The sequence below is a fragment of the Varroa destructor genome, unplaced genomic scaffold (assembly GCF_002443255.2).
Source record: "Varroa destructor unplaced genomic scaffold, Vdes_3.0 BEIS01000005.1, whole genome shotgun sequence".
NCBI lineage: Eukaryota > Metazoa > Arthropoda > Arachnida > Mesostigmata > Varroidae > Varroa > Varroa destructor.
Window position 1 is genome coordinate 16,440,491 of NW_019211458.1, and position 21,135 is coordinate 16,461,625.

At 40.8% G+C, this 21,135-nt stretch overlaps 3 long non-coding RNA genes across 6 annotated transcripts in view; 2 read left to right on the forward strand and 1 right to left on the reverse strand.

The window, feature by feature from the left end:
* The first annotated feature begins 2,391 nt into the window (after positions 1 to 2,391).
* LOC147755348 (uncharacterized) lies at positions 2,392 to 8,745 on the forward strand. The gene is made up of 2 exons (XR_015329075.1): positions 2,392 to 4,103; positions 4,587 to 8,745. It is a non-coding gene; the product is annotated as an uncharacterized LOC147755348 (long non-coding RNA).
* A 3,074-nt stretch (positions 8,746 to 11,819) lies between these two features.
* On the reverse strand, positions 11,820 to 17,766 carry LOC111251429 (uncharacterized). 4 transcript variants are annotated; one of them, XR_002673770.2, is made up of 3 exons: positions 17,548 to 17,766; positions 15,137 to 15,597; positions 11,820 to 12,672 (listed from the first exon to the last, which is right to left on the reverse strand). It is a non-coding gene; the product is annotated as an uncharacterized LOC111251429 (long non-coding RNA). The 4 variants fall into 4 exon arrangements; XR_015329534.1 differs by lacking the exon at positions 17,548 to 17,766 and adding an exon at positions 17,413 to 17,518; XR_015329533.1 differs by lacking the exon at positions 17,548 to 17,766 and adding an exon at positions 16,234 to 16,592.
* The window catches only part of LOC147755349 (uncharacterized), a 9,783-nt gene continuing 4,135 nt past the window's right edge, over positions 15,488 to 21,135 (forward strand). Inside the window, exon 1 of the long non-coding RNA XR_015329536.1 lies at positions 15,488 to 15,627. This is a non-coding gene — a long non-coding RNA (uncharacterized LOC147755349). The remainder of the gene's footprint in view (positions 15,628 to 21,135) is intronic.

Here is a 21,135-nt window from a genome sequence, read left to right on the forward strand (position 1 = left end):
ATACAGTTTTAGAAAAACGCTTAGGAAAGTGATAGACCAGAATAAGTTATTTTCCTGCCAGACTATCTCGCCCATATACCGCTTCTTTGAAAACTTGTGGGACATTAGAAAGTTTCCAAACATCCAATATTTTGAGGGATTTAGTTAAACACACACCAAATGTAATTCTGTAGCTGCTCAGAAATAGAGTATTTCAAATAACTGTGATCAAAAGATATGAATAGGAAGGGTGACCATTTTGTGTCGATATTCTTACTGACGATTTGCAGGTTCTTTGTTATTAGTTTCTTAATAATTTAATTCGAAGGATTACTTTGTAATAGACCAATTGCCCGACCGACAATGAGTTTTTCACTAAAAAAATGCTTCTGATGCCAAAATACTTGTTTAAAAGCGATAAATAAACAAATTGTGTTCTGCCCTTAAAAATTAAGGCCATTCTATGTGTATGTTGTGTCGGCAGCTGAAAAAGACAGTTTTAGTTATATAATATTATAATATCTGTCGTAAGGTCACAGAACTTCAGAAGTTACTTACGACTGCGAGACTACCCAATGTGGACGTGATGATCTTGATAGAAGCGCCCGGACCACAGCATATTTACAGCTGACGACCTCGGATGTGACAAGCTCTTGCTGAATGTCGCATCTGATACCCCGTACTTTTGCGGTTGGATGTGAACCTTCCTTAGTCTGCGGTATAGGTTGCCGGGTTAGTCACATAGGCGAACCGGCTGATTAAGCGCGCCAGATGAACGCCTGATAGGATCAGTTGATCCGACCGAGCTTTCCACAAAAGCGGTCAAGGGCAAATGGCAGCTCAATGCAGTGCGAGATGGCGGGAGAACGGCAATGCGTCAGACTGGGCAGAGCTGAAGGTTAGGCAACGAAGACCAAATAATTACACTGCTACTTAGCCCGTAAAGACGAAAGTACGAATCTCCAAGTAAAGAAAGGAGGACAACGAAAGCCAGACGAGCTCGATAAGTATTTTGACGGTTAGTGCTGCATGACATTTTCACCCTTCAAGAGTACCGAATTTCCTGCACTCTGTATATAAATAGCTCAGAACCTTATCTGCTACTTATTGACATAACTCGAGTTGTTAGTGTCGCAATACTCTAGATATTGTAGATGGACTAGATTTTCACATATTGTTGTTTTATTTATTTATAATACTCATTTATTCATTTTTTTTGTCACATACAAAACAATTATTTTCATGTGCTATTATAACGATAGCAGCGTTTGATCATTACGCTATTCTATGTAGCATATGTTCACAAAATATAAGCAAGGCCAGTAGTGGCCGATTTCTACACAACTCCATAGCGCTGCCACCATTCTAACATGATGCGCCATCCGCCCTTTAAACTTTCTTCTAAGTATTCTTTAACCGGACCTTTCCGAATATAAATAACAATATATAGCTCAACCTGAGTTAATAATCATGGAGAAATGCTAGAACCATGATAGTTTGTAATAGTTGGCACGGAACATTCGACATCCGGTTGCAAATCCCTTAGTTGATACTGAAACGACAACAGCGGCTACAATGATGAGAGCATCCGCTTTCCTCTTGCGGTTCGCTAGTCCATCAATGTGACCGCTAGCTTAGATTCCGCACCAGATCCATCTTGACCTCGATGATCTCTTTCGCTCTGCGATTTTCTAATCATCGTGAGGATGCGACGCGTAACCTTCGATGGACAGTCACCCCATCAGCATTGACGCTAACCCTCCTCTTTCCCCTCTATATTTATCAGATCAGGCAATTCCAGGAAGATGTTAGCGCCCAGCAGAAATAAGCCCTATATCAACAGTCGTAGTCGAACAGCGGCATCCATGTTTCTTTGGTCTTCTATTTACTCGATCAACTTCTCTGTGTTGCAAATTTTAATTTGAAAGGTAATACAAAATAAACTAGGTCTTTTCCAGAGATGTCAACTACCGGGTTCGATGTCCCTAATTAACAACATTTACCGTCATGGATACACTAATAATTTCACAATAAAATGGTTCGGCAACGCGGACTTCTGAATCCCAAGTTTCATAGAGTGCTCTACGCCTTTTCTTCTGGACGTTTATATATATATATATATATATATATATATATATATATATATATATATAATAGAATATAGACAGATTACTTGTTTTCGTTGTCAGTGCGTACAATGAGGCACTGCAGGGAATGGAGAAGAAATACGGGAAATTTAAATAATTTTGCCATTCTATTAGCATTTAGCTCGTTTTATGTAGACTGGGGTCATTTTCCCCGAACTGTCTTTCTACTGGTTCCAATTTGGGGACTGAGCCCATCGTCGCTACCCCCCCCCCCCCCAGAAAAAAGCAATTCCCACTGCATTTTCCAATTGGCGGGTCTCTATTATGTCTACTAAGACGAACGGAGATCGGCGACAGTAGGTGGGCCGCCGCTCCTTAAGGAAGTGTCTACAAAAGGTTACCCCTTCATGTGGGATAAATTCTATGTGGGCGTATGTTCCGGCCACTAGGGTTGTCTGTGCAAACCAACGACAATGTGAATATGGTAAGGTTAAGGCACTTTAGGTTACAGTGACGACGACGGCGGCTGCCTACCCGTATCATTTTAGGCCAATGCGAAAATCCCTCGGGGTGCTTAGATTCCTCTTGGGTACTCCTGAGTAGAGGCCTATGCCTCTAACTCACCAGCCATTCGCTTGCGCCCAGTTCAAGCGGTAGCTGAGAAAAGGCATGCAAATACACGCAAATGGCCGGTGGGGCGGTACAGGGAGAAATAGGTGAGACTCCCCAAAAAAAGAAGTCCCCGCGCCCCCTTCGGCCTATGCAAGTTACGGTTCTGGGCAGGCTCGCTTGAGAAAAGTGAAGTTTGATCGGCAGTCTGAAGGGTTTTTACCGGGGGCAGAGAAAGCGTTGTAACAAAAGGCTAAGGCCGTAGGGAACTTGGAAGAGACGAAGATGAGAATAAAATTGAATTTTTTTCGTTAGGATTTTTCTAGGTACCTCCATCGACATCGTATTGTTGAGCAGTGAAATGCCTCACAGCCTCAGAAGACTACTCCCGGCACTTAGATGCATTACGCGCAAGATAGAAACTATCAATAGCTGCGTGTTTTGCTGCAGACTCGTAAGGCAAAGTTTGCAGAGAGCAGAGTTACATATTTCGAACAAAGATTTGTAGGGGTATTTGCATCTTTGTCGGTATGAAGAATGATATAATCGTTCATATACTCCTTTAGGAAAAGCAATATAAAGAAACAGAGTGTTCCGAAATGTTTGTTAGCCTTAGTCTACAATTTAATTTGATAGTTCAAGGGTCCCTTCAAGAAATGACGCTTGCGTTAGTAGAGAGTGTCAAACACTACCGGTTTTACTCTATATTTCATCATTTCCAGATATGTAATAGGAAAAGCAGTTAAGCGATGCCCATAAACGCTATAACTGCTAGTATCTATAGGTGAATATATATATATATAATTTATTTTTTTATATGGGGCAGCCGACATATAAAAGCGGCAAGAGCGTCACTGACTGTATCATTTCACGAACGCGTTACGTCCGTTCAATCAGTTGCTGTCTGAGCGATAGAGAAGCAGTGGTTCAGGGACGCAAAAATAAACGCATAAGGTTGAGTTTTAGCATCTAGAGAGTGTCTGAGACTGTATAATTCAGCAGACCTTTTTTTTTTTAACATAAACATGGTAATTAACGCGACATTTTCTATTAACAACAATGCAATAAATTATTTTAAGCATCCTTATTTTTCTTTGTTTTAACCATTGACGAACTTCCGAATCTGCTACCCGCATGCACCACTGTTATTATTATCATTATTAATATGCGCCGCTGAGTAACGGCCAACTGGTACGGTTCATCCATATAGAGAATTCTAGGAAATCGAGGCATATCTTGTTTTACGGTCTGGTCGCCAAGCTGTCACGCCCGCGTTAGTACGGCGTTATAGTAATTACGATACTCATGATATATCTACATCCGTGCGGGCTTGCCATTGCGTCGTTTGAGGGAATCAACCGGTGGACCGATTCTCTCCAGAGCGGGTTCTACAGCCTTAAAATATGAGCTACTTCAACTATAAGAATGGTATAAATAAGCACAGTTTCCCTAAAATAAAATGCAGTTTTTTATATGCTTGAGTTGTCGTTGTTGCTGTCGACGACGACGATACAAATTATTGCTTGGATTAGAGCAGCAAAGTGTATAGAGGCTGGGATAGCGTGCGCAAAAATTATAAATCATATTAGCTATTGTTCAGTAGTAGCAAATAAGGCAGATAGCAGGTCCACTCTATCTCGTACAATCTTTCGCCCTAAATAATCTCCGAGGGACAGCGAACGCTTTCTGCCGCCGCCGCTGCTACTGTTCTCGTCGCCGCGGGAACACTTGAAAAATCTGAGCATTTTTTTTTCTTTCCTAATAATTTCCCTACCTTCTAACATCTTTCCTCTTTCCTCATTCGCTTAGCTATCTTAATCGTTCTCTAATAAAATGTTTTGAGAGACTTGTTATTAATCACTAACATCTTTTTCTTTGTTGCTTTTACCTGCGCTCCGTGGCTGTACGAAGCGAACCCGGATCGGAAGGAAAGACCTCAACGCCTCCACCGTACAGGCAAAGGCGTTGCTGTACCTGAACCCCCGCACGGATACGGGGTAACGGGAGGACATAAAAAAGAACTTATCACAAGCGCATTTTTTGTATTTATTGTCTGTTGATGTTTGTTGACGCAGCGCGACTACAATTGCTATTGCCTTTGTTCCATTGGATTATGGTCTCGATGAGCGACGATTAAACCCGTGACGCTATCCAGCTGCCGGCCGGAGCCATTTTCATCGCTGCTGCTGTTACAGGAAGCTGAGAAAAGAGGAAGGCAGGTGGTCGGAAATGGCTCGGAGTTAGGGACTGTTAGCTCCGTGAAGCTGACTGGCCTGCTGGCGCTGCGTCTTCGCATTATTCATGTTGGAACAGTTCGTCGGCCACGGCCACCGGTTGCCCTAGCAGCCGCTGTAAGATAAATAGGGAGAGCAAAATGGCCTAGCAGCGACGAAACTGAGTGGTGGCGATAAAAAAGAAAGGCGTTTACGGACAACCAATTGGGTGGGGTGACGAATCCAAACGGAAATAAAGAAAATCTAGGAGAAGCAAAAGATAAAGCTGAAATGGAGAACAGGCTGCTTTCGCCGGGTATCACCTTCGAGGGGAACAGTGTATGAATGCAAAGAGATATCGGCAGCTGTAACAACCCCACCATGAACTCCAGTGTGGCAATAATCGGCGTCATCACGGACATGTAGAACCTATCTATTCTTTAGAAGTGAATTTTTTTTATGTTGAAGAACGAGCGGAAAAGCAAGTAAACGAAACAGCGAACAGCTTGGAATCGCGCGCAAACGACAGGTTCTTTTGGATGGACGAACCGACAGGCAGACGGGTACACAGACACAATCAACCACCCGAATGTGGAACATGCGTGCTGAGGACGCGGGAACAGCGAGCCAGCTGCAGGAAAAACAACGGAGCGCCAATAGAGTCGATCGCTCCCATGAAACAACCACATGGCAACTCCCAGGAGATTCACAGAAAGGAAGATCGTTCCTTCCGGTGTGCTGCCCCTCGAGCTAATACTGACGGTGGCAACAAATATTCTTGGGTTGATGGTCAGAGTGGTGTCGTCGTTGCTAGGTCGCTGTTGGATTCGTCGGACGATGCCGACGTCGAACGCAGACAGAGAAAACAAACGACATACAATGAGGACGAGCGAGGCAAAACAGTTTATTTGAACGAAGCGGCTCGACGAAAAAGCCCGGTGTTTGGCCTCCTCTATAAGGGCTGGCCGCACATGCAGAAAGGAGGAACAAAACCCGCAACAAAAAAATGTAGAGGAAAGAGATGTTTCTAGGGGCGCCTCGGTATGGTGTGAGTTTCTGCTACATGTGGATCCCTAGGACTGTGTGCTGGTGAATACCTGTCATCTGGTGTAGACTAAGCTACAGTTAAAAAGGGTAAATATGGTAGTTACGATAAGGCTTTATGGTCTTTACTGTTGTTGGCGTCGTGGCATTGTTGTTTCAACTATAACTGCTCCTGCTGTCACAACCCGTGGTCTTAGTTGGACCTGATTCATACGATAGATATGAAAAAGGGTGGGATAGGTAAAAACCTCTAAGTATTAAACAGCAGAATCGGACTAGCAAGCGTAATCAACTAACACGATGCTGACTAGCAAGATGAATGCGGCGATGCAAACACCGAAGGCCTCCAAGGGTTTTTCAGTGAATATGTAAATAATAACAAAAATTAGAAAGTGCTACAGAACGCATATTTCAAATACTGACAGAGGACGAGGCACTCTCAAGCGGGGTTTCAAGGCTCGAAGAAGTCGAGCCAAATAGGCAATAACAAACACATGGAATCAAAATAGGCCCACTTGTTCGTATGCACTCATACAACCTGGTATAAGCAATCAAATTGTTTCTTCAAAATGGTGACGGTTTGTTCAACGCATTGCGCTGCTACTCGGCAAGTAAACAGCGATCGACGCACCCGGCAGTATTATCCCAAGGGGATTTAAACCCCTCTAAGCACAGTGCCCCGAATTTATCAATAAAATCTTGTTTTTCGGCGTTCGTTCATTTGTCTTGCCAGTGCGATGAATCAACATATGGCCAATAACAACGGACTAGTCAGCCAACCGAACAGTGCCCCAAAGGGAAAAGTCAACTAAGAAAGGACGAACGCTATTCTGAGTAACCATCGGGTTCAGATTTGAACAAAATTATTTGCGAAGCCTACTACATGCGTTACATATCATATTGATCATTAATCTCATCAGTGATCTTTATTTACGTACCGATAGTTATTCTTTCTATGGACATGTATTAATTGAAGAGTGCCGTCCTACCAGTACTTTGTTAAGAGACTCTTATGGTTCATCAAGTGTACGGCGGTGTGAAAATACCACAGAAAATACATACATTCAAACTCTGTTTGCCTAGTTCGTTCTATGGAATTGGCCATAATTGCATATTTCTAGCGAAAAAGTATGTAAACATGATCAGCGTATCCTAAGAATAGTCAATATTTTCCAGCAGCTTGACAGCGTTGATTTTTCGTTGAGTAGAGTTAACGAAAATATCGTCTGTCAATGATATATCCACATCCAGATATATACAACCCTTGATCCTGTTGCCTTTTTTAAGCGATTTAGGCGCGTCTGAGCCAGATCGTTCATTGAAAAATGCCGCCGATACAGAAAAGCAAATTACATAAAAAAACATCTATTCAACCTGATATCCTTCTAAATCAATTGTGGCACTCCTTAAACTCATCAAGCATTACAAGTTGAGTTAATACACACGCCTTAAACAGGAAGATGGATGCCCTCTTACGATATTGAACGGGCGAAATCTGACAATTGTTTCTGCGGGTGCTCATTTGTTGATTCATAGCATGGTGCTGCATGTCTGCTGTAGAGATTCGGATGGTTTTTTGAAAACACCAACCCCGGAAAAAAGAATTAAAGTTACACCCAGAACCGGAATTTCAGAAAAAGCAGCCAGTTGTAAATAAGTAACTACTATAACAGTTCCACGCAATTGTTAGTTTATCTAGGCAATTGCTATATATTTCAACCTTAGCGCCCTTTTACCCACGGTAGTCGTTCCTAATATGCCTTACGAAGTACTGATTTTAGGCCCGTAATGTCTTCTCAGAAAAGCCGAATGAAAAGACTCTCATGTCAGGACTGCAAAATCACATTGTCGTTCGCACTTGCCAGTGGCGTCTATGAAGAGTGCGCTTCGGTATATTTTATGCGGGTATCGTCTTCTTTGAGAAGAAACACGTGGAGCAGTCAGAATACAATCTAGAAGAGAAGATATGTAAGTGTATCGAACGGAGTCAAGCACAGGAAAGCAAAATGAGACAGGGCAGTGTGGATAAGAGCGCCTACGATGAGAAAGACACGCAACGAAGGCGGCGGAATGCAGACTTATCGCAGCCTTTCAGGCACTGGGATTAGTAAACTGATCCTCAATAGAGATAGACATCTTGCGCCCTCTTCAAGAAAGGGTAACGGATCAGGAGGACTTTTGTGTCTACACTGTTTTTGTGTATTCGTAACGATCGAAGAAGGAGCGGGGAAAGAGAAGTAAATAAAAAAAATATGAAGGAAAGCCTAAAATATGGAATTCTGGGTCGGTTTCAGACACAAAAAGAATAGCCCAAGAAAAACGAAGTTGCTCACGATGCCTCGTGGACAAAGCAGTATTGTGCAGTTAGCGAGGTCTTTCGCAGCTACCTAACGAACACGAGTGACATATTCGACTAGACCCAACAGGTCTGAATCGGCTTGCCTTTAGCAATTGATTCCCGTCAAAATAGTAACTGCAAAAAGATTTACTCTGATTAGATGCCAGGATCACAAATCATCGTCTATTTGCACCATGGTCCCCTGTGGTCGTTTTTCTTTCATGAAGAAATCAACGCACCAGACGAACGCAGGTCATAAATTCGATTGCTGTCTTCGAACATATACATAAATCATTACATCACAGCAAACCAAATAGTAATGGGCACCTTTTTCCATTAGTTTTAATCAGAACCGTGCTTAGGCTCGGCAGAAGCTATATCTAAAGACCTTCAAACGCACAATAAAAGTACTGTTTGTAATACACTGAATAAAATAGTAGAACCCGAACGTTTTTAGCGTGCAACTGCGATTGTACGTGACTATGAAATTATTTACCATTTTAGCTATCATTTTACACTTTTCTCTGTGTTCTTGTTTGTACTGTTGTTCAAACTGTGTTGCAGCTGATAACCTTGCATATGTAATAAAGCAGCCAACTGCAAAAATAGCCTGCCTCAACCCAACAGATCGTGGTAGATTTGCTCTCAGTTCTTAAGCGCATTCAAACCTAGGCCAATCTTTCCGAGGTCTCAATCAGATTGTTTACTTTTGTCCTTTCATCGAATTTTCCTGTTTTCCACAAACATGTCCTATTTCGCTAGTTCATTCTCCTTGTCCTGTCAAACAGCCACTTCGATTTTCCAGTGTACGACGCACGGGTCATGCTTCGAACCGAGACACGGTAATGACAACCTTAGCTGACGTCCTTTTTTTTACCAGGCTTTCTGCAACAACGAACGTCCAAAGAACTGCAAACGGTACCTATGAAACCCCGTGCTACTCGATAATTAACTTTATGAAATAGTCCACCAGCTTTGACAACGGCTACCCACTTTCTAAGGCCCTTCTCTCTCTTTCTTTCGGTAAGTTGAAGATCAGAATGCCGAGCCACCGCAGGATTGAGACAAACAGTCCAAGGGGCGGCCTACTAAATAGTGGCTACGCAGCCTTTCCGAAACTTAAAGTGTACACAAAAACGCCGGGCGGAATCGCCAAAAGACATAGAAGGATCTATCTAGCAACATGGAGAGAAGCACGAATTCGGGAAGACAGTGGAAGCAGAACGAAGTCACTGAAGTGAATCCATACACCCTGCGAAAGACAAAAAAAAATAGGAACGTGAGGGTGCGTAGGCTGACATAGCAACGGAAATGAAAACACTGACGGCCTGAAACGAAACGACGAACACCGCGTCGCAAAGGAAGTATCAGACAGCGGCCATGACTCAGTTAGCTTACTACGTTGAGAAAATTCCAACAGGCCAAGTCAATGAGTAGGAAGAAGAACACATTGGTTGCGTGTTGAACGGCCTCGACATACAACGAACCCAGCAGCTATGGCAGGTCCTAATGAAAGAGTACGTCAAATATCTCTTATTTTTCGTTCAGTCCTATTTTTTTCTTTCTTCTTTGTCGTCTGAGATACCTTCCTGACCCGCATCAGCATTGTTGCCGCTGCTCTCTCGATCCGCACGCTTAGTCGGCGAGTTGAACGTAGCCGCCCCTCATCAATATTTGATGACCGTTGACCGCATTGGAACGACACACGGCAGTATAGTCGTCGATATGAACACATCGTATTGAGGAACGGCGATCGAGATCACTGAAATATCTACCGTCAATTTGAGCTCGCCTTTCTCAGTTTTTTTTTTTACCTGAAATCCCTTCGGCTTCAACCCTAAAGGTTCAGGATGATCTAGCTCAAGCTAAAGTAAACGTAGGGAATGCTACAGCCACGTTCGAGAATCATAAAAGCGACGATCTCTATGCGCTGAACGTATTTTTCGATTCCCTTAAAGTCTATAGGCAACAGTTTGGATCGACGAAACCAACGCCGTGCAGCCGTACAAAGTGATGAACGAAATGCACAGTAGACATGGGGTGTTTCACCACTCTAGTACTACCGTAGTACTAGTTTTGATCTTTATTATAAGCTCGCAGTCACACAACGCTGGTACGTAAACTGTCACAATTTTACTTGATTTAGCATTCGTTTTACAAATCCATAGAACTAAGAAGCTCAATCACAGATTTACCGTATTTATTATTAAATCATTTATAGCGTAAGTGGCATAGACATTCGTCGAACGTGTTTCAAGTGTGTGGTTCATATTCTTCACCCTTTGGTTGAAATACAGATTAATTCATATTATACGATTACTGTGTGTTGGTTTATGATTACGTTATTAGAAGACCTTTTTTATTATATTACTAACATCAGATCAGAGCGATTGAAAAAAACATTAAATAGGTAAACAGTTGAGATTATTTTGTTGTTTACGTTATACATACATGAAATACCTTAATTATGCACAACGCTAACATGACGCATATGCGACAATATTTCCCTGAAATAATTAGTCAATCTTCGTTATAACGTTCAGCGACTACACGTCCCGTTTTACCACCAACATGACGCTGCTTAGTCTAGATGAGGGTATTTTTAAACCTAATACAATTGTAGATCATTTTATACGACCAGTTATTGTTCACTTATAAAGTTCGATCGTTTGTTCTTTAACAGGCGGTTCCATCAATATTGTAGCAATGCATCCATCTTCGAACGATCGATACGAGAGGTCGATGACACAAAGCGTCTCTTTACTTTTTAAAGCCCCTCGGGCGTACGATTATATCGCCTTTGGTCGCTCCCGTCATGGCGCACATGAATAGGCCTAATGCTAGTAGCTACAACATAGTTGCTTAAATAACATGCGACATCAGCTTAAGCAAACAGCATGATAAGACCTATTCGTTTCACGTTAGTAGTATCGGTCATTTCTGCGTGCAAAACACCTTACACATCGGTTTGTCTATAGAATTGAGCGTCATGCGTCATATACCCCAATAGCTTACAAAAGCGATCATTTTCCCCTTCGAATCTGCCACCCGATGCGCCCCCACGCACTATAGCAGGGAGCCTATTCAAGAGCAGAAAACCCTTTCAAGCGCAGAGCGTAATAAAACACAATTGCCACCTATTTAAAGCGAATTCCAGTACGTAACCGTTGATGGGGGCCATATATCACGTCGTTTATGAACTGCTGTGTTATGTTAGACAGCTGATGCCCCCCGCCTTTATTGGTAAAGTATCTGTGCACTGGAAAATCCTTTGTTTATTAGCGTAAATATATAGCAATTTAGTATATCAGAGAGATGATATACTTTGCCACCGTGTAAATTCTATGTATCAGAACAAAGTCTATGGCGTTATCATACGATATATGTAATTTCATGTAATAAGTAAACGTATGATCTTTATTAGTTAACGCCCCTTAATTTTGCACTAGTGAGTTTTTGTTAATTTTAACTTTACGCTTTTTAAATAAATATTTTTTTTAACGCTATTTATCTCTACTTTAAGATCAAAAGATAAAAGAGATCAACATAATCGTTATGCAACACTACGCTTTATTTCATGTTCATTTGTTTATATACTGTTTGTATTGCATTCAGCATATGTAAAAGTTTTCGATATGCACAATGTCGCTTATCTGGACGTTGTCCTGTGTCACGACAAATTTATCTCTGTCAATACCATTAATCTGTCGTACAGATGCTTAATTGTCATAATCGCTTGTTTATATATTTGTGTCATGTTTTACTTCTCTAATAGATATCGTCTGTTTATTAACTTATACTTTATAAGTTACATTCGATTTTGAGCTTTTTGTCATCGTAACAGCTGTCGTATTCTTCCTCAAAACGGTCTAAAGCGACGTCTTCAGTTCGCTTAGCGAAATTCCCAACGAACCGAACTTCTTCGTAGGACGCTGCAAGTTGCACGCAATGGTATCTGTTGGCGAAGCCAGAAAGCTTCGCTTCCATTTCCCGCTACTCATTCAAGTTAAACTTTGCTATGTAATAAGTGTGACGCCTGATAGCAGGCTGAGTAGCTTCAATTAGGCCACAGTGGTATATGGAGTTTTTTTACTATTCATAAACGCGAAGCTTCTCGGTCTCGGTTAAACGTCTGTTATCGTTGATGGTTTCCGGCTGACTGTGCTTACTCCCATATATCTTGTTTGGTGTAATCCAACGATGCAATTCAATTGCGTCCTCGGTCGACAAGGGGACGGCTCGCGTGTTGCAGCAGCGGTTTCTAACGTGACAACCATTGGGAAGGAGTTTAGAAGTACCATGGTACTCAATTGCGAGAATACCGAGGGCGCCAGCCAGTCTTCATTGAAGAGATTGAAAACTGTTGAGAACACAGCTCGTTCATGATGATACTGCTAGCCGTCTAAAATAATAAAATAAAAATAAAAAAAATAATAATAAATTTTTTTCTGTTACCCGTAACGATAGAAATATTTTCTAGTACCATTTACGTGTCAACATATGAACAAAAGTTCGCTTTTGGACGCATTTACATTTTCGCTTTATTTTTTCGAATTGTTTTTGTTATTTGAAAGACTCGGAGGTCAAGTGTGATTTCTATCAGCAGCAGCGATTATCTTTTGATCGGATTAATTACCCTATATTCCTATTAAATTATTTTTTTGTTAATGTCTAACATACGTCTAGTAAAATCAATACCTAATATGTCTAATGGTAAGTCGAAAACGATTATTACAAGCGGCTACTATTTATCTTAACATATTGAGGAGCTTAACGTGCTAAATATAAATCCTTTGTAATGCAAACGTTTCCGAGAATATAATTAATTCGTACGAAACGACAAAATCTTAATCTCTCTACTTACATCCAAACTGAATGATATGTTTGTATGCTTAATGACGTCGTCGATCCCCACTCTACCGACACGGCAAAATGTATAACGATTTAATTTTATTGTTGTTCTTTATATCCAAGTGCTCGCTTTAAATGGAAGTGTGCGCGATCCATCAGCCGCTATTTGGCAGGAATATTGGAACGTTCGGAAATTAGCCCAGACGCGTTACGTAGCTCGTTGAAGATTTCATTTGTCTGTGCTATCTGCCCCTCGCAGGCGTTACGAATCCTGACACTTTGCGCGGATTTTGTTTGATGTATTCCGCGAGCGACTAGCACCAATGGGGCGCGTGATAGAATCTGACCTGCTGATACAATGGTGATATTTCGATTAAGCTGTAGGAGTGGGCACACCGTACGCGTCCTCGATCGAGTTTCAACTTTTTAAATCCAAACAAACACTGCGGTGCGTATCTTGATCAGCTGCTTTTGAAAAAAAAGCCCGCAACAGATCTTCCCAGTTGCCCCTCAGACATCGAACGAAAGATCGTTTCTGTTATATATGACGTCTGATATGTAGGCTTTGTGCAGTGATATGACTTGCATGATCTAACATATTTCATAAGAAAGCTGTATCGCCGTTCTTTAGAGCGCGTGTATGTGTTTCTTCTCGCAAACGAAATGGCTTGCACAGTAGAGTACGCCTCGATCAGACCAGTTGGTAAACACGCCATATCTTCAAGAGCGAGTGACACACGCCAATTCTCGCAAAGAAGCATGCAAGTTATGCTATTCTATTGAGATTCTATTGCCTTTATAAAATAAATTGGTAACAAATGTTTGCACCGTCAGTGAGTTCGCGCGGCCATGATGTAGCAAGCCATGATGTCTTCACGAGATCCGAGGGCTTTACGTGGCGGTTCCTTACATCGGCTTTCACGTTGTACTACATTAGAAAAACATCCATCCCAAATAGCTGCAGACGTGAATTTGAGGAAAGCAAAGCGTTATTGTAATTGCTGGCCGGTATTTAGAACTTAACAGACGGTTCTAGCCGGTACTGCTAGCCAATCTCGTCGTTCCACCTATTGCTAACAAATGCGAACAATTTACGACCTACGCCCGCGGGACGCATTAATATTAGTGGTCGCCGTAGAACCGCTGACCAGGCCATTCGGTCGTATTCCGAACGTGGGTGGGATCCAGTGGGGGGTTTTATCGGTGAAGGGGGGTCTTCTATACTATATGATCTACACAGTCCTTATTGTTTTAGGGAGCATAGGGAGATTTCAGAATCATATCACAGGCCCGGACGAATTTCCTTTAATTTTATGAAGCAGGTTTAAAAAATCAATACCAAATATTGTGTTTGCTTTAAGTGCTGCATGGGAACGTGAACGCCCGTGTTGTTTCGCCACTGTCGTATTACTTGACTTATGACAATGGCACTGAAAGTCAGCCCTCTTTAACTATGCTTAACATCAAAACCGAGCAAATTTACTTTATACTATTAAAGTACCCTAGTTTATATACTCTAGAATATCGCCGTGCGATCGTATGTATCATGTTAAACGTGGCATTCTTTTGTATTCGCGATACTTTCATTTGTGTATCATCATCGTACTGTATCTCCATGAGCATTGTTTCTATGAACACCCTATCCAACAAAACAGGTTGCAACAAGCATGGACACTCCAGACATTTAGCCTGAGTAAAACCGCATAATCGACAACAAACGATGGTCCTTCGGCAATGAATTTTTGTATTAACTACCCAAAGTTATTGACGGATATTTTCAATAGAAATGTGTACGGAGGGAAAACTATTTATGAACGCTAACGGTAATATTAGCGTTGCTGTCAGAGCACGGGCGATAGGTAATGTTATCTCCTCTGTCTCTCTTTACGATAAAGAGCTACTCATTGTTACCTAACGCTAACCGAAAGATTTGCCAAAAAGAAAAACAAGGCACCAGTTCATGAAGGCATGCTCAGCCAATCTCTGTTGTCTGCTTCGCTGTCAATTGTACTCACTTGCTATGTCAATGAGTTCTGTTGCCGTTACTACTTGCGTTGAAGGGTTCGACTATGGCACGTAGACAGTAGGAATGAAGTTTTTGTCAGAACGTGCCGCACAGGCTCGCACTTGTATAACTCCCTGAGTGGCCCCAACGGTAGATATGGGCTCGCCATCGACTATGATGCCATGCGACCGTTCGTGACATATGTTGCGCTTCGCATCTCTCCACCTTAAACTTTAAACCTCTGTCACCTTTGAATCTCTCGTGCAGTGAAGAGCGGAGGGCAAAGCTAGCAGGCGGGCTACTTCGGAGTTCTCCTAATGACGTTTGGCTCCACCTGCGAATCACTTTCAGTATGGTCTTCTTGATCATGAGTCGAGACCGTAGACTGCACAATAGTCAAATATTGGTAGTATGTGTTTCGCCAGGCGCTATTGCTCGTTATCTCGTTTTATCGATAAATCGGATTCAAATCTGGGAAAACGAATAATACCGGAATGCAAGGTGAGCAATTGCTGCTACAGATGATTTTAAACTGAACAATTGCAATTCTCTTAACTAATCAAACTGTAATAAATTATAGACAAACTATCAGTGTAGTATATTATAAAAGGAATGTTACTTATCGGGCAAATGTCTCCTGTGTGAGGAAGCCTACTCTGAGGTACATATTTGCATGTGAAGGTGTCAATTCGAACGCAGTGTATCGATGTGTTGCCGAATTATAAACACGATTTGACATATTGAAACAAACGTGGTTGTATCCTAAAGCCATTATAAGGACCGTGAATCTGTTTTCTGAAAAAAGAACGACCTTCGTACCGTGTACGATTTTAATTGGTGGGGCTCACCAACAAATCGTAAGGTCACTCAAATGTTTTTATCCGTACGACGATTGCAGTAGTTATTGTGGACTTTCAAAGCTCGTAAACGTAATATGCTCCAGTCCTGAATCGTCCTCGTGTCGCCTAACAGGTTCGAACCAGGCTACACATCTTCAAGCTACGCTACATTACGTGCAAAAGAGATTCCGTACACTATGTAAAACCTTACAGTTCATGCAAGAAACGGTTTTGCAGGAAACAAAGATTATTATACTAAAATAATTACCTAGAACTTCGAGCAGGATCGCATGCGACGCATATATGCATCGCGTACTCACAAGAACCTATGTATTGATTCGTAATGCGGACGGTGCAGGGTACGAGACATGTTCATATGTGCTACTTTAAGTAGCATTCTACTTAAAGTAGCACATACGTATGCAGGAATCTATTCAAGACTGACTGACCGAAAAAGATTAAGTAATCAAGGCTATGTCTCTCGAAAGATCCTACTCAGGTACAAAAGCTCGAATACGAATTCAGTAGGCCTACCCTGCCACACATCTAGATAAGTATATACAAGAGTATCGCACAGCATATTTCATAGAACATCCCTTGAGTTTCGTCAAAGTTTCGCCATGTTGTAATGCACGTGCATCTCAGCAGGGATTTGATAGATGCGTGCTACGTACTATACTAAAGAATATCAACCAGTGGTCAGTCTTGATTTAGAATAGAATGTCTGTAGAACGCGTGAATTACTGAATGGTTTTACGATAGAACTTCATCGCCACGAGCAATTATTATAAGTTTTTGTAAAATGTATATATATATATATATATATATATATAATTGTATGCATAAAAGGCAACCGGCGCTGCATTAAAAATTACTTGTAGAATCTAAATTCTACATCTATAACAGATGAGCATTTAGCCACTGTTGAACTCCATAACTATCTTTCTTTCTCGTCGCCTCCTCCCCGCGTTTCTATTTGTGACTTTACAACCAGGGTACTGACTGGCTGGCATACAAAGGTTATGAAACCTTCTCTTAATGGAATCGGAAAAAACTCTTCCAAGGTTTCTACGTAGCACGCATTGTATGCCGCATCGCCTGGGGGCGCTTGATCAAATCACGGTACCCTTAGAGAATATGACATGTTTACAAAGATCAGTTCCTCTTGCACTAGACCTGCTCTTTACGTCAGCTGATTGAAGCTATTTTAAAATGACGAATGTTCGTTCAAAGCCAAATATTGTTTAACACATGTGGAAGAAAAAACCGCTAACAATTTTGACCACGTTGCGTGAACATCGGACAAGCTTTGTCTATCTGTTTGTTTGGCTGTTCTCTACTTGCGGACCAGCGGACACGAGGGTCGAAGTTGAAACGTCGAAGAATGAAAATAATGGCGGCGATTCAAGCCTTCGAAAGTTCGAAAGCTCCTATAGATGTCACTTACCGCAAACACCTTTCTTCATAGTAACCATTATTTCATCTCAAATTGATAAGGGCCTTGTGGAACTGTCTGTTAGAGCGAGAATGTCAGAACAGGAGTTGTGGGCGTGCATTACCTTGTGCATAGGGTGCTACTTACAACAAGCAAAATTACGATCAGCTGATTAAACATTCTGTCTGAATCCTAGATTTTCACAGTTACACCACTTGGCACACGCTAGCTTATCGCTATTGGGCCGGCGTAACCTAAGTGGCTCTCTCAGTGAGTCGGTGATTCAAATTTCAGCGTTAGCAAATGGTTTCCATGCCGCTTCACATGGTTGTTGGGGGGTCTTTAAGTAAATCTAGCAAAGGCTACCGCATTGTGACTTTACAGTGAGTGCGAGTCCTTGCTGTAGGCCGAAGGGATGACGCCAGTGACTTGTTTATGTAGTAAAAATAATCTAATCCATAAAAAAGGCCTAAATATTAATGGATAAGCCTACCGCGAAAATAATCGGATTTTGCCCTTTTCCAAGAAAAATATCGAATGCACTGGAATATTTATTCTTAGATATGGCTGTGCATGAACCAAAAAATTCTCTACTTATTCTAGTTTCGCACGCATTACGACGTACGCGCTTATCATGAAGAACGCACCTTGTTGTCCCATCTACCCTGAAAAAAGAGGGTGTTATATTGTGTATGTAACGGTAACGAGGAAATCTGCTTAGTAATAACAACTTCAGCAGGATTGTAAATGGAATATACTAGTTTGGCCTCTCCTTCCGGGTTCGAGTCCATCTTCGGCAGATGTCTCAACGACGTTCGTGGTTCACGATTGTCGGACCACCTATAAGTATAAGTAGTCTATAAGCGAAAACAGATCTATGTATCAAACAATCGGATAAATATCACCAGCACCCATATTGCATATGTGATAAAACGACGAGATAACTTAGTTATTTTCATTTTCAGCTTTATCCATGCTGTGGTCAAATACTAACATAGGTAATTTTACATTTTGACAATCTCAAACGCAATTTCGATTTCAAGATGTGCGCCACAAACTCACTAGCCCGGATCCGTAAAGCTAGCCCTTATAGTGCGCTTTGTTTAGAGTCACATTAGCCGTCTTGCTTTTCCATCTCGTTTGCTTTTTTTTTTAAATAAAACGAATCATGCGCCTCGTTTTGTCACAGTCCATTCATATATTCTGTCACGTGACGTGACAATAAGTACCAGCGCTCAAGGCATTTAGTGAAACACAAAGATATAACTGCTCTTTTTTTCTCTGTAAATGCCTGATCAGTACATGGTTCCTATTCTGGGAATATTCCTGTACTTCTAAAAGTGTCTTTACACTTACTCGAAGCGACACGGGTCTCCAATATTTGCCAAGCCACTTACAATTTCGATACAAAATCGAAATCTTACAAAAGCAGTTTCGCCCTGATAAACGTCAACAAGCCGTAAACCTAGATGTCTAATGTGAAGTAGCTTTATTATCAGCCATACATTATGGTGTAACTGAAGAACAAAAAAATGTAATACATTTTTAATCGTGTAAAAAAGAACAACCTTTGTTATACATGAGATGTATCTCTCAGGAAGAAGTGCAACATTGGTCTATATACCGTATTGCTTTGATAACTTATTCTTGTTGAGGTCACGAACTATGCCTGCCTTCGTTGTTGTGCTCAATGTCTAATTATTGTTTCTTGAAGTGGCTGCATAACACGCACTGTTCTTTTGCCTTTCTCCAGTGTACTCACCATACATTAGAAGAGTTTATGAAAATGTGTTCTCACGTTTGAGAGAGAAAAATTTAATTACTGAGTGTTGATGTTCAGTATATCTGCACCTGTCATTCTTTGATGACAATTAATTAGCTTATAGGCATAGATAGTAATAAGTAGATATCTACTAAATTGTACTTCCTAACGGTCTTTTTTTGATCCGCTAAATAAGCCCGGAGAGCTGCTGTACGACATGTATGCCTAATAAAAGAGGAACGTATCACTAGAACCGAAAACAATTGCAAAAAAAAATTAGGTTTTTCGACTAAGACCTGCGCTTAGAACGATCATCTACTTATTAGAAATGAATATCTGATGGTGCCTAAATGATCGTCGATCACGACGGTGAATCCTAAATATAATTTTCGACAAAATTAAATAGTAATTGTTACGATTTGTCATCGCTAGCGTCATAATTATTCGCAGAATCGCTATTATGAACTGATGTTACTCTATATTAGTAGATAATTTTGCTTCTCTTTCTCATTATGTAAAGTGTGTGATGCTAGTGGCAATAAATCAAATGTTACGTGACTAACACGGGTGTGAATTGCTGGATTATATGTTCACAATTGCAATATTCAAACATGTAAATTTATTTGTTGCACCATTTAAGATTTTCATTTAAGATCATTGCAGTATATTTAAAACCATAATACAAATACAAAATTATGATAAATTATCTTGTGTTTTATTAATTACATTATTAACAAGCAGATACAACCGATTGCTTCTTGGATTGGATCTTACACATTGGAACATCTTCATTTATTTTCTATTTATTTTTGAGAATAGCATCGGTTCACTTTTAGAGGATACAGCCATTATTTTCGTTCAGTAGTGTCTGCTAACTGGTTTACAGCGGCATGTAGGGTCAAGGTTTAACAAGACGCGAGTTGTACAATTTATTTGAATCAAGGTATATCGGTCTAGTAACACTATTACGAGCAGACAACTCTTTGTTTATTATATCTACATAATCTTCATTTTATATTTTATAATCTTAGTGATGTTTTTCGTTTTGACAGAATCTGTACTTCTATAACACGTTTCATTTAAATTCCAACGTGTAACATTGTAATATTCTTAGTGCGTTTTTTGCATGAATTTCTGAAAATGAATGAAAAATCATAGCCAACTGTTCGAAGACTAGAGTCAAGTTCGAAGCGGCAGATTTTTCCTATAAACGAGCAAAAAATGCTCTATTTGGCTTAAGTCTGCATTTAAGTGTATTAGCAAAAAAAACGAAATTCTATATCCTATAGGTATGCGTCTAGACTTAATCTGTCAAATAATAGTACTAATAATAATAACAGTAATTGCGACACGTCACAAAGAGAACATCTGGTTCTGCCCAAACCGAAAAACATTACGAGTAACCCACATTTCATTTGAACGGAATACCGGATACAAGCACCCTGTTCGGCTGGAGCAACAGCAAATTTTCGCGTGGAAAAAGCGAAAACTTTGTTAAATGTTTTTAGCCTTTAACCACATTTAAAGGAGTCAATGTGGCGAACACTTCGAAACAACTCACTTAATATGGAAGACGGTGGATTCCAGATAGTCTGTCGCACATAATGAGATGTTAGCCAAGAAAATTACAATCTGGTTTAGGCATGCTCTTTAATAGTTATTCTAGTTTACTGGCGTGCGAGCATGACTGAAAGACAACCTCGATCTCTTTCCTTAATTCTTCAATACACTGAGTTTTTAAAAAGTACCGGGTACGACTCCATTTCGGGGCATGGTGTATACAAGTTGTGAACACGTTTTAAATTTGATTTTACGGAAAATATTGGTTTTATATTTGTAGACGAGCAACAATAGAAGCAAGTCGTAAGGTTTGGTAGATCTTTATAATGTACATCCATAAAAATAATGGATGTGCAGTTAGAAGAGTTGACTCGGCGATACTGTTATGGCAAATTTTATTTATCGTATATATA